Raw genomic sequence first — 13,592 nt, 5'->3', positions numbered from 1 at the left:
CAGTGGGTTAAAGCCTCTGCCTTTGGCTCGGGTCATGATCCCAGCGACCTGGGATCGAGCCTCGCATCGGGCTCTCTGCTCAGCAGGGAGCCTGCTTCCTCCTCTCTCTCTCTCTCTGCCTGCCTCTGCCTACTTGTGATCTCTGTCTGTCAAATAAGTAAATAAAATCTTTAAAAAAAAAAAAATTGTTCTTACTCGACCTCTGTTCCTCCTCCCCACCCACCTACCACACACATTGTGTAAGCAAAAAGTGAGTTTATTTTGTTGATCTAATTTCTCCTTTATCATTCGCTGTCAAATGAGGACTAGGAAATGCTGACTGGGCAGAAAGTTCCAACCCTTCCGCTGAAGAAGGCCAAAGGCCTCGGGTATTAACAGAGAAGTGAAGGAGGCCAACGAAGGCAGAGCTGGGGAAAGGCATGAGTCTTGAAGAGCAAATGTGCAAACAGACACCCACTCTAGGTTGTCAGCTGAGATAAAAGGGCAATGAGGTGGCCCACAACAATTCCCTGGCGGTTGGAGAGGCAGTGCTGACAAATCAGGGAGTGATACATGTGTAGCTTTTCTATCATTTCTTTCATTAAATATTTAGCATCACCCAATGCTGCTTACTATTCAGCCTTGGTACATTCCTCCAAATTCTATTCATCTTTTTTTTTTTTTTAAAGATTTTATTTATTTATTTCACAGACAGAGATCACAAGTAGGCAGAGAGGCAGGCAGAGACGGAGAGAGGGGGAAGCAGGCTCCCCGCTGAGCAGGGAACCCGATGAGGGGCTCCATCCCAGGACCCTGGCATCATGACCTGAGCCGAAGGCAGAGGCTTTAACCCACTGAGCCATCCAGGCACCCCAAATTCTATTCATCTTAAACACAGCAGACTGATAATGTAAAGGCCCTAAATCTCTGGACTTGGCCATCTGAAATGAGATCTTTTATCCCTTTCTTCTCCACGTTCCCGGAACGCATTTTCATAGCATACTTGCAAAGGGAAAGATTATCAGAAAAAGAAAAATGTTTGGTAGTAAACTAGAAAGAATATTATACCAAAGGTTTTGGTAGGAAAATATTTATGTCCACAAGCACAAGCCCCACCCTTTCTGGGAAGGTATTATTGGCCTTGAAGCTGGGTTAGTGGATCCCAAAATATACCTCACAAAAAGCACAGTTACCCTCCCAAAATAAGCCCTATAATTAAAGTCTTTTCAAGTGGATTGTCCTATATCACAACTTGACATATGTTGCTTTAATCTCCCTGCTTCAGCAAATGTAGCCGTCTTTGGCCTATAGAAGCTCTCAACAACTTACATTTAAACCAGACTGTGGTGTCACTAGGAAATTGATGCAAATAAACAGCACTGTGTACCAAAATACCCAATCTCAATCATCTGTAATGAGATCTCCCTCCTCCCTAAGCACATTTTCATCACAACAGAATCACTGCCCTTGATTCAAAAGGAAGGACTAGCCCAGACTGAAATGCCATTTCATCTTAGAGACCATTGAAAGACAGGCACTTCTGAAGAAGCTGGGGCTGAAATTAAAATTGGAGACAACCTCCTTTGTGTGAATGTGGGGGTCATGTTGTGTGAGTCTCATTTTTAGTTGACGATCATCAGTATAAGCCTTCAGACGCCCAACTGCCTGTCTGAATTCATTTAAATCAGTTCTTGCTTGGAGTTAGGGGTGATGTAAGAGAGAGAGCCTCTTATAAGACCTTCAGCGCTATGATTCTCTGGCCAAACTTCTTTATGTTTTCTAGTTATATATTTACATATAATTAGATGTTAAACTATTTAAAATTTTAAACCTTCAAAATAATAAGTACTTCCGATATTTGAATTTTTTTATTACTTCCATATCAGGTTTCTCGGTGTCAGCATCACTGACACCTTGGGCCTGATCATTGTGGGTGGGGGGTGCTGTCCTGTGCCCTGTAGGACAGTTAGGGGCACCCACGGCCTGCACCCACGGCCTCCACCCACTAGGTGTCAGTACACACATTTCCGCCCCCCACCAGCCCCAGCTGTGACAATCAAAAATGTCTTCAGACATTGCCAAATGTCCTTTGGGAGAACAAAATTAACTCGGGTTGAGAACCACAGCTCTCTCTCTATATTTATGTATTTATATATCTCACCATGACATGGCCGGGGCGGGGGTGGAATCTAGATTTTTTAAGGCACTAACAAGTTTACGTTTTAAGAATTTTAAACTTCCTATGATTCATAATGAATTGTTAGGATCTGTGACACAGTGCTACCTTGAAAGATTTATAAACAGCACTACTGCTGTCTTCAACAAAGGGTGGCAAGGCCTGGCCTCATTTCAGTCAAGACACTTAAGAGAGAATGGTTTTGCTGTCACCCTATCTCTTGGACGGCTATCCTCCCTACTTTGAGGAGTTCCATTCTTAGAAGACTACTGTTAAGAAATCCTTCACAATCTATTACCAGGCACTCAGTACCGACTGCAAAGGAAGAGGATTACGGTTGGTGGCTATTGACATTGTCTATAGAAGCAATGGCCCTCTGTACTGCTCATGGGCCAGATCACCTTAGGGGCAGCGTTTCTAATGCTGGAGGGGCAGAGTGGGGAGGGAGAGGGAAATCACATCAGGACACAAACAGTACAAGGATGGAACATGGTTAAGTTGAGCCCAGAGAAGAGAAGATGAATGATGGAGGGTCTTCAAACACCTGAAGAGCTGGTGTGTGAGGGAGTGGGTAGACTTTTCTCTGTCTGCTTAGAAAGTGACTACAAGCATAGTTGGCTCAATAAGTACTTATCATAGGCCTTCTAGGTGCCAGGCACTGTCTAGGCACTGGGACCAGAGGAAGGAAGAAGACCAAGTTGCCGGCTCACGGAGCACATACCATTCAACGTAAGGACTAGATAGCTTTCCTCCCCCTTCCCCCCACCTCCCTTCTTTCTTCCTGCTTTCTTTTTAACAATTTGAGCTAAATATCCAGGTATTTGTCTAACTGCTTGGTTTTTTATTCTTCCTATTTTAAAACTGAGATTTAATTAACAGAGCAAAATTCACCCTTTTAGCATAGAGCTCTATGAATTTTCATGAAACATACAGTTGTATAAATATGGCCACAGATCCAAGATCCAGAACGATGTCATCACCCCCTAAACTCTTCCTGTGTCCCTTAACTGCTTTCTTTACTTGGAGCACGCTGCTCTCCGCAGTAGCAAGCTCCTCACCTCTGAGAGAATTCGGACTCCCCTGTCACAGCTTCCGTAGAAGAGACCTTGTTTTGGCTGGTGGGAGAATGGACCAGACAAGCCCTGAGGCCATGGCCGTCTCTTCGATTCCATGAAACTGGAGGGGTCCACCTAGGGTCCACCTAGGGACACCAATCTTAAACACCAGCCCATCTGCAGTGAGTGACCTGGCTGATTCCTTCCAACCACAGATAAAAGCCCTTCCCCGAGCCAAATTCTTTTAGTCAAAGCTCAAAACTTTCAGCCCAATAACTGGACCTCTGCGAAGGGTACCTAGTAAGCACAGATGAAAAAAATCAGAAGAAAGGTTTGGAAACGAAAGCCTAAATATGGTAACTGCTCCCAACTCTTCTTTTCCTTCTCATTATTTTTGTTCAAAGTAACATTAACTTCAAAACAGAACAAAACTCTGACAAATGTAACTGCACTTGTCTGCAGAGGTGGCAGGAAGGGAAGTTAAATTTGCCAAGCCTCTCTAAGAATGGGTAGACAGGAGGCGAGAAGATGACAAATGTCTTGGGGTCGCCACAGTGTGTTACGGAGTGGACTCTGGAGGACGGTCCGTGGTGATCGGCTGTGACATCCCTCGGGACAGCAAAGGTGGTGTGCCATCCCCAGTGGCCCTCCTGCTGGGAGATATGTACACCTTTGGGTGGTTTGACTTCAGTGATAAATGCCCCGTTTCCAAACAAGGCTGTCCTGTTTTCAAGAATAACTGCTTTATTGAGCCACTCTTAAGCCCCAGCACCACCTCGCTCAGTTTATTCTCACGACAACCGTACGAAGTGGGTAACATTACAAGCCTTGTTTTACAGACGAGGAAACTGAGGCTCAGAGAGTAATGTACCAACCAGTTAGCATTGAACTTAAATTTTAGCCCAGGTTGCCTGACCCTGAAGACTGTTCTTCTTACAACTGCTAGCAAGGTATTCTGGGTGGTCACCGAACTTAATGTCCTTGGTCTCTTGGGCCACTGTCATTGCTGGAACTGACTCCCACACATGACGGGACTCTAGATTCCCTTCCGTTTCCCATTCCCCAAACAGCTAACTGCCCATTTCTCATTTCAACAGACAGGCCGGAAGGATTTCTCTGCTGGGGAGACTTTCTATCGCTGTTGATACCCTACTGGTGTGCCCTTTGTCACGCTTACATTCCGAGGGTTACTTAGACCATAAGCTAACTGTCAAGGGTATTCTTTACCCTGTGTCCAGAAGCTTCCCTAAATCTAGACTTCTTCTTGAACCTTAGCCCCCTATTTCTTAATAACATCAGCAATGACAAGAAAAAATGTCATACTGTCAACAAGTACCGACTGAATGTCACATCTAATTATAAAATCCCATTTTGTCTAAGTTTAGTGCAGATTTAAAAGATGCATGAAATGAGGCAATGGCTACCCTTTGGGGCACCATCTTATGACAAAAGGTATTAGAAATAAATGCAGCAACACTTACCAAAATTTCCCCCAACTATCACAAACTTTATATACACCGCATGTCTTCTTCTACAGCTGCTGGACCGGTCCTGAAAAACAAACCACGACAAAAGGAAAAAAATATATCGCTGAACAGAAGTCATTTGCCCTTCTGGAAACCACGTAGTCTTCCTCGTTTGGGGCACTCATCCCCGTACCAAAGTCTTACTGCCAGATTCTTCTCTGTTTTTCCCAGATGGAAACAATTTATAACTTAACAAATAAATAAAAATCTGGAGGATGAAATAAACCAGAAGCTTTGCTCCTACTTTATTTGAACTTTTAGCCCTTTAAAATAATTGAAAACAAAACAATGCAAAAATATCTAAAAGTGAACTCATAAAAATTTTCCCCAAACCAATTCTTTTTCCTGCTTCTTTCAATAACACACTCTCTTTTCCCTTGCTGACTGTGAGACCCTCACCTCTCGTTTCTGGAGTTCATTTTCTTATCCGTAAAACAGGGATTATTGTACTGACCTCCCAGGGTGGTTATGGAGATTAAATGAGATAAATTTAATGACATATAAATGTCACAGAGCAAGGCTTAAAACAGCATCTGGCATGTCGTAAACACTTAGTGCATGCAAGGAGCTATTATCTGTCTCCTAATCAGCCAGGCCTGAAAACAAACCCGGCCTTCCTCACCTCCTCGGTAAACGAGGGCCCCAGCCTGCCCTTCTAGTCCTGCGGGTGTGCTGGAACTCAGCGCCTCTCTCCATCGTATCATTACACCAGCTGGCATTGCTCCTTGAAGAAACCGGTTCCCTAGCCCCGGGTTTCTTCCCTTCCAATCCTGTTCTCATGGTTCTGGAAGGCATTCTTCCTAAACACAGCTTAAAGCCTTGTGGAAATACCTTCCACTGTTTGCCGGGACCTACAAATTTACGTGTGAAGTTACATTAGCCTGGGACACCAGCTCCCCTCTGCTCTATCCCCACAGCTTCCCACCGGAAGCTGTAGTGTCCCGTCACCTGTCCTCCCTGAGCCCATGGGCATGCCAGTTCCTTCCCCGAGTGTCTCTGTCTCCTAATTGCCGGTAAGAGGCTTAGGCACTTTCTGAGGCAGGGGCTCTTCGTCTTTTTTGTCCCATAGCAGTCTAGAGACACATTTCTCAGAATAATGTTTTTAAATGCTTGAAATTAATGCGGGAAATGAACAGGATTCAAAAGAAGTATATTGATAAATAGTTATCAAAATATATAACAAAATTATGATGTCTTTCCTTTCATATTTAAATAAGTTCCAGCAAAAGTCTAAAAATTACTGTAATTTGAAGTACTGTTGGGCATAAATGATATTTTAGGATATCTATAACCAAAATGTAATATGAAAATACCCATAATTTCTATTGGTGAAAAAGAACTAATGCTATTTTGTAATAGAAGGGAACATTAGATTTTGGTTAAAGGTTAGTGAAAACAAATTCCCCCCCACCATCCAAGTTCACAGAGCCCTGAATTCCACTCATGGACTCAGGTTATGAGTGCCTGCTTTTAGGCCTGGCCTAACTTTCCTCCTCCTCTTGAGTCTGCCCCCGCGTGCGTGCATCCGCCCTCCCTTCCTTCCTTCTTTCTTTCCTTACTTCCAGATTTTATTTGTTTGAAATAGAGAGGGAGAGAGAGAGCATGAGCAGAGGGGAAGGGAGGGGCAGAGGGAGAGGGAGAAGTAAGCTCTCTGCTGAGCAAGGAGCCCAATGAGGGGCACGACCCCAAGACCTTGGGATCATAACCTGAGCTGAAGGCAGATGCTTGACTGAGCCACCCAGGCGCCCCTCCTTGAGCCCTTTCTACCTTAATTTTCCCAATGGCTGTGATCTTACCCCTCTTTTTCTCTTTTCAAAAATTATGTTTTACTTGATATAGATACTTGAAATACACTTACTATATCCTACTTTTTAGGCTGTTAGGGAAGGTGCTGTTTTTTGATTCCTCCCGTGGCTAATAGCATTTTGCCTCACAGCACACACAGGCCGGAAGGCATGCGGCCGGCACTGTCTGAATCCATCAGCGAGTCTAAGGGCTTTCTTGCCTGCCCCCCACAGATCACCTATTATGACAATGATTTCACCTCTCTTTGGCAGGCTGTAAGGTCCTAAATATGTAGACAGGACTCCTAAACCCTCCATATTTTGAGTATAAATTACTGCAGTTAGGCAACAAAGTGTTCTCTTCTTTTACTTCTCTTTCGAGTATGGACACTCAGCTGGGGCTGCTGACTGACAGATCTCCTGGGAACACACCAGCGGTCCAGTCACCCCGTCACACTGGGGTTCCTGCATGATGCAGGCACAGTTCCTGCTTCACGGAGCACTGAGTCCAGCAGCTTTCCCCACCTGGTAGAGAGGAGCTGGGAATCGCTCAACCTCTCACATGTTTTGCGAAGATGAGAAATATCTGGTGATTTCCTAAGTGTGGGCACCTTGGTGACCTATTTAGGCAAGGCCAGTGAAGATTGGCTCTGGCTTCCCATTTGTCTTATGGATGTGAGCCTGTGGTTCCCGTAGATGGGGCACTGAAATGTCATCTTCTCTCCTAAGTGACACTGTCCTTGTATATGATGTCAGAGATTACAACCCCACCAAAGAGACTGTCTCAGGAAGGTCTACTTAATTAACATCTGGCTGCGTACTTCACTCTGAGCCCCACTGGGTCTACAATGGATCTGCCCCGGGACAGACACCAGTCCTTTGGTCTCACCAGCTTTTCCCCTAAACAGCTGCAGCCCAGGACTCCTGTGTATCTTTTATTAAGAAAACTTCAAAAATAATAGAATAGGGGTGTCTAGCTAGTTCAGTCGGAAGAGCATGTGATTCTTGATATCAGGGTCATGGATTTGAGCCCCAGACGGGTGTAGAGGTCACTTAAATAAGTAAACTTACAAAAAAAAAAATCACAAAATAGTTCTTCCTTTTCAAATGGTGAGAGCATAATGATTTTCTCCCCTGATAATCACTCATAAAGGCACTGTGACCATTTGCTTTGGCATAAATCCACCACTGGCAGCATTTTTCATGCTCAACATCATATCAAGTGACTCTGAGGACAGTAGGGGTGTACTCTCTCTCCCCGAGAACTAAGACAGATGACACATTCACTCAGATCAAAGGCTGGGCTTGGCACGCTCTTTTTAAACTTATGGACATTTACATCCATCTCATTTGAATTTGTTCTTTTCGAGACACACTAGATATATGATACTAAATAAAAAGAACTGAATAATAATGAGGAGGGCAACATGACTGTTTAATCTTTTGTTTCAAGAATTATGACATATACATCCTCATAAATAGTAAGATACCAATAGGCAGTCCCACACAACACATTGCCCTGCACGAACTTTTTGCTTCTACTACATAGATCCTGTGCAGCTCCTGGTTTAAAGTCAACATTCTCATTACCACTGGGAACAAACACCTCTAATACAGTCCTCACATGCATGGGTCGATCATTCCTTCGCCCTTCTTCCTAACAGATCCCCTATGTGCCTTCAGTCACAGTGCCTCAGGGGCAGGTGACAGCACTCCCAGCTGCTGGGTGGGGATCTGAAGGACCCAAGGCTTTGTGGTGTGCCACCCAGCAGAATCAGCTTCACCGGGGAGCTTCTGAGAAATGTCAGCTCTGAGGCCCCAGCCCAAACCTACCGAATCAGACTCTATTTTACAAGATCCCCAGGTGATCTGTGTGTCCACAGGGTTTCAAGTGCACTGATCTAAGGGGAACACATTCCTCTTGACAGTGATTGGTTCAAGATTAGGCATGTGACTCAATTCAGGCCAACACGATGTGAAGAATGTTTTTGCTGGGAACTTCTCATTCTAAGCACCCCCCACCCCTGCCCCGCCGCCAGTGAATGTTGTATGGGACAGGATGCCTAGGACTTCTGTAGCTACCTTGCTCCAGTCTAATGATAAAGCTGGCTCAGAGAGAAGGGCGAAGACAAAAAGCCCCACTGAAGCGGAGTTGGGGTGACTACATCAGGTCAGTCCTGAAGTCTGTGGAACCAATGGAGCTCCAGTAAACTTCTTATTGGCTCAGGCCTCCTTGGGTTGGGTTTTCAATTATCTGCTGCTGGAAAGCATCTTTCCAGCAAATCAGTGCCCAGTAAAGCATTATAAAAAGAACAGAACCCCTAGACTTTGGGCTCAGCCACATGCTGAAGAGTCCAGACAAGTCAGTGCATTGAGAGACTAGAACAACAGTTTAGAGACTTGTTTTGTGTGGGGAACTGACCCAGGAGGATTTCTGGTTCTGACAACCTTTGTTTGCTTTGTGCATTTCCAAAAGCTTTCTAAATCAGCCAGTTTAAGTGATCAACCAGGGGAAGTGCTGAACACTTTCCAAATTGTTTTAACCAGAGTGGTCAGCAGTTGCTTTCCCCAGTAGCCACATGGATGTCATTTCCTGTAAAGACAATGGGAGACTAATTGCTCAGCCTCAGACTCCAGTAGGAAAGGCAACCTGTGACATGTAATTACTGGCAGGGTAAATAAGGAAACGCTTGAGGATCTCAGAATCTGCTTCTGGATCTATTCCAAAAACTCAGGGAAAAGTAAAAAAAAAAAAAAAAAGCACCAGCTGGTCTAGGAAAAGATTTGAGGGGCTAGCAACTTAGGTAGTCATCTATAGCATTTTTACATACCCTGGTATTTATAAAAGACCTTCCCAAGGAGACCAAATAGAGCTGCTCTTGTAGAAAACCATATAGGACTCTGGTGTAATTTTGCTTCATATACGGGAGTGATGTAGTCAAGGAGGCCTGGCGTCTAACTGGACATTATCTCTTCTGTGAGTTACAGCTTCTTAGCCACAACAGGATATTTTGAGGATGGGTTTGCTGTGTTGGCTTGATGAAGAAGGTGCTTTCTATCATGGAGTCAAATTAGTTGGTTCTCCACAGAATGTTCTTACGTTCTATCATCTCAGGTCTTCTTTTCTCTCGAAACTTTTTTGCTTTCTCTTCCCTGGTACCTTATATGTTTCCAAAGCTCCAACCATCACCCCTTGTCATGAGTTTCAAGCCACACCACTAAATCTATCACCCATGCTCCCAGTTCCTCTGCTGCCTCCTAGACATAACATACTCTGAAAGCGGGGACTTCATTTTGGTCACTGCTATATTATCAATGCTTAGCACAGTGGCTGGCACTGAGTATTACGTGTCTGTTGAAGGAATCCGTGAAAGCCCTCACGCAGAGTCTTAGGATGGCTCACAGAAGTTCTTGCTATCACCTCCTAACCGGCCTCTCTGACTTTGGTCTCTCCTTTTCCCACTCTATTGACATGCATGAAAGCTCTGAATTATAGCTCTGATCATGTCAGTCCTAGAATGCCCAGATGGGAATGACTTATCAGTCCAGCCCTGTGTTTTCCAGGTGAGACAATGGTCCCACTGATACAGGGAAACTTGACTGTGGTCTTATGAACAGTGGATGGCAGAGACAGGATTTTAACCCAGTCGTTCTTGCTACCATGCCATTGACAAGTTGGAAATCTTCAATGGTCTTTCAGTAGAACCCAGGGCAGGGCTAAGAATGTAGGAGTCACTTAAAATATATTTGTTAGGGACGCCTGGGTGGCTCAGTTGGTTAAGCGGCTGCCTTCGGCTCAGGTCATGATCCTAGCGTCCTGGGATCGAGTCCCACATCGGGCTCCTTGCTCAGCGGGGAGCCTGCTTCTCCCTCTGCCTCTGCCTGCCTCTCTGTCTGCCTGTGCTCACTCTCTCTGACAAATAAATAAATAAAATCTTTAAAAAAATATATTTGTTAATTGACTGGAAAAATGAATGGGTCTCTTTTGCATGTACCCACAGATTTCAGTTTTTCTTAAAGTGGAATACTCTTTAAAGAAAGACAATTCCCCAGTACACAAAATGGAGAAGAGAAGAGGTGCTCTGGACCTCTGCCCTGCAGTGTTTCTGAACCAACTCCTAGGAACCTCAGAGCTTGGTGGCATTGCAAACAAACAAACAAAAACAACCAAACAAAAAAAACAATGACTTACATAAACTCAAACTCTTCAGCTTTGTTCCCAAAGCCACCCACTATTATTCCAAACCCACCTCAACCTTATCTTCCATTTCTTCTTCCTCCTTCATGCCCAGTCTTACAAAAGCACTTGTTGTTTGGGCACTTGCCCCTCCCCTGGGCCTTCATGTGCCCTGTTTCTTCCCTCTTAGGTGCTCTTACCTCCATCTGCAAGAATGGAGAACCAACCAGTCCCTCTGGTCCAACTCTAATATAAACCCCTCCCTGAAGTTCTTGCCCAATTTCTTCCACTGGAATTAATCGCATTCTACTTGTACTTCTACTACAGAACTTACCATACCATCTGCTTCAAGGAAAGAGTCAGCTCCTTGAGGGCAGGAACCTCCTCTAAATTTATCTTTGAACCACTAGCACCTTGCTTGATCCCGTGCCTTGCACAGAAGAGGTACTTCTAGTCACCTTGTTGCATTTAAAGGGCATTATCCTTTTTGGTCCACCTCTGTAACCAAATTACATAAATTCTGTAATGGGGATTCCAAGTCTCCCTCAAGATAATACAGGCTGATGATAAAGCCAGCACATGCTGTGTGGAGCCCACTTGCTTAAGAAACAGCTGTGGGAGTCTTTGCTGAGTTTTATTTTCAAAAGCAAGAAATGTGGGGGCAGGGAGAGTGACTCTCCCTCCCCTCCATAGCTCTTCTGTGACTATAGCTGTCCTGCACGGCATGAGGCACAAGCTGGGCAGCTTGTGCACAAAGGTAACAATAGATTTAAGATACAGTCCTGATCCTTCCGTGCTACCATCTTCTCTGTGAGTCTAAAGTCAATTGTCTGAAAAATTAAAGTGTTCCAAATGGTGGGATAATGCATTAAACAAGCTAGCGCACAAAGCCCAAGCACAAGGGAGGAGGATGGGAACCAGAAAACACTGGTTCCCTAGGAAACCAGCCCACTTTATGACTGACTGTGGCCTTCGTTCCTTTTGGGGGAAGAGAGGGGTGCACTGGGAAGGTACCACTGACCCATCTGCTTCCCCTGCCTGCAAGGCCCTATATCTTCTGGCTTTATTCCCACAAGTTCGGGAGACTTGAGCAAGGCTTGGTTGTTGCTTGTTTTATTATTTGCTGCAGGGGGAGTAAAGAGCAGAAGAAATGAGGAGGAAGCCAGCCAGACAGAAAAAGAGATGAGCACAGAAGGCACTTGGCCAGAGAAAGAAATTACTGACCACACAGTAAGAGTGCAGGAAGGCAGAACTACAAAAGGCCATTTCAGGGAGTTAGAGTCTCCCTGTGAGCAGGGCACCACCAAACCAGCAGATGAGTTTGTCCTCAGCGGCCCAAGAGGCCAGCTCTGAAGTCAGACTAGAGAGGTACACATTTTGGGTTCACTGTCACAGATGGTTGGACTGAATCATGCAAAGGGATGCTGGAGGGGTTGGGTGGGGCTTTAGGGCACCTCCTCGCCCCTGGTAACTCCCATCAGCCCCAAGCAGAAGTAGTAACGACATAATTTCTAATGACAAGAATAAATTATTAAGTTTAAACCTTTGGGCTGAAGACGCCCAGTTTATTTGGGGAAGAAATCAATGCCACTGGAATAACTAATTAGTTGACTGTCAGAAGGAAAAATAAAGATTCTATTCTATAAGACTCATGAGAATGAAGTACAGATTTATAGTAATCATGTCTTTTCTTAAATGAGTTAAAGAATGAACAATGAGTTTCTGTCAGGTGATCACATCACATATGTATCAGGAAAAGAGAAAAGAGAAACTTTTTATAGTACATTTGATTTGTTTCTGACTTGTCCTTGTAAGTGAAGCTATTTCTAGGGATCTGCAGTCCAGGGTCTGAACAGAAACACTGCTTTGCTATGATGCAGGTGCAGTTTCTGGACAAGTCCCTGAGCTATCTTCCAATCTGCATACTACTCCCAAGACCCTTCAAACAGACATTCTGCACTGGCTCCTGGGAAGGCCTGTGGAACGCACATGGTATCACAACACTGCCAAGATCCATGTTAATAATGATGTGTGCAGAGTCCCTGGGCTGTGTAGGCTGGCTACAAATTAGAATCCCAGAATCCTAAGGAAATGTTGAAGAATATCCAGTCTGGTAGTTTTAATGCCATTTTTAAAATATAAGAACCTTGTGAATTCATACACATGTGTCACATTTTCAAGGTTTATACTAAACGCCAATATATTAAATGAAAGTAGAATATGACAGTCCCGGTTCAAGGGGGGAAAGGACTCAAAATGCTACTACCTGGGCCATCCTCCTGGCCCACTTGGCACTTCTGGGGAACCCTAATGTTCTAAGAACACTGACCATCCAGATCTAGTCCCTGCCCCCACCCCGCATCTGAATCTTGTCTTCATTTCTTCCAGCCCAAACTCAGCCTCCCCATGTAGCACTGTGGGTGACCAAACATCACCTTTCTTCTATCAAGGGCCTATTTTTGCCTACCCCCAAGGGCTCCATATTACGAATGATTTCACCTCTCATAAAAACTGCATTCCTGAAGCAATAACTAGTTTATTTGCCTAGTGAGACCTCAACTTAAAGCTTAGCCCTGCTGTGCTTGCTTAACTTGAGCAAATTCCTTAATAACATAAAGTAGAAGCCCAGTAGAAGCTTTTCTTCTCTTCCCTACCTCCTATTTCGTTAAACAATCTCCACCAAAGGAATATCAAATACCTAGGAATAAGTCCAATAAAGAATAAGTCCAACACAAAACACTGAGAGAAATTAAAGACCTAAATAATAGAGGGTTATGCATGTAGAAGGACTGGAAGTCTCACTATTTTTAAGATGTCAGTTCTCCCCAGGTGCCTGGCAGGCTCAGCTGGAGGAGTGTGTGACTCTTGATCTCAGGGTCATGAGTTTGAGCCCCA

General features: G+C 44.5%; 1 protein-coding gene across 8 annotated transcripts in view; it reads right to left on the bottom strand.

The window, feature by feature from the left end:
* Positions 1-13,592, bottom strand: part of FYN (FYN proto-oncogene, Src family tyrosine kinase) — a gene marked incomplete at its 3' end in the record, with an annotated part of 210,397 nt that overhangs the window by 112,036 nt on the left and 84,769 nt on the right. For all 8 annotated transcript variants that reach the window (XM_080806912.1, XM_080806911.1, XM_080806916.1 and 5 more), the window contains one exon: positions 4,692-4,761. The remainder of the gene's footprint in view (positions 1-4,691; positions 4,762-13,592) is intronic.

This window comes from Martes martes (genome assembly GCF_963455335.1).
Source record: "Martes martes genome assembly, chromosome: 6".
NCBI lineage: Eukaryota > Metazoa > Chordata > Mammalia > Carnivora > Mustelidae > Martes > Martes martes.
This window is presented reverse-complemented; position numbering and strand designations above follow the sequence as displayed.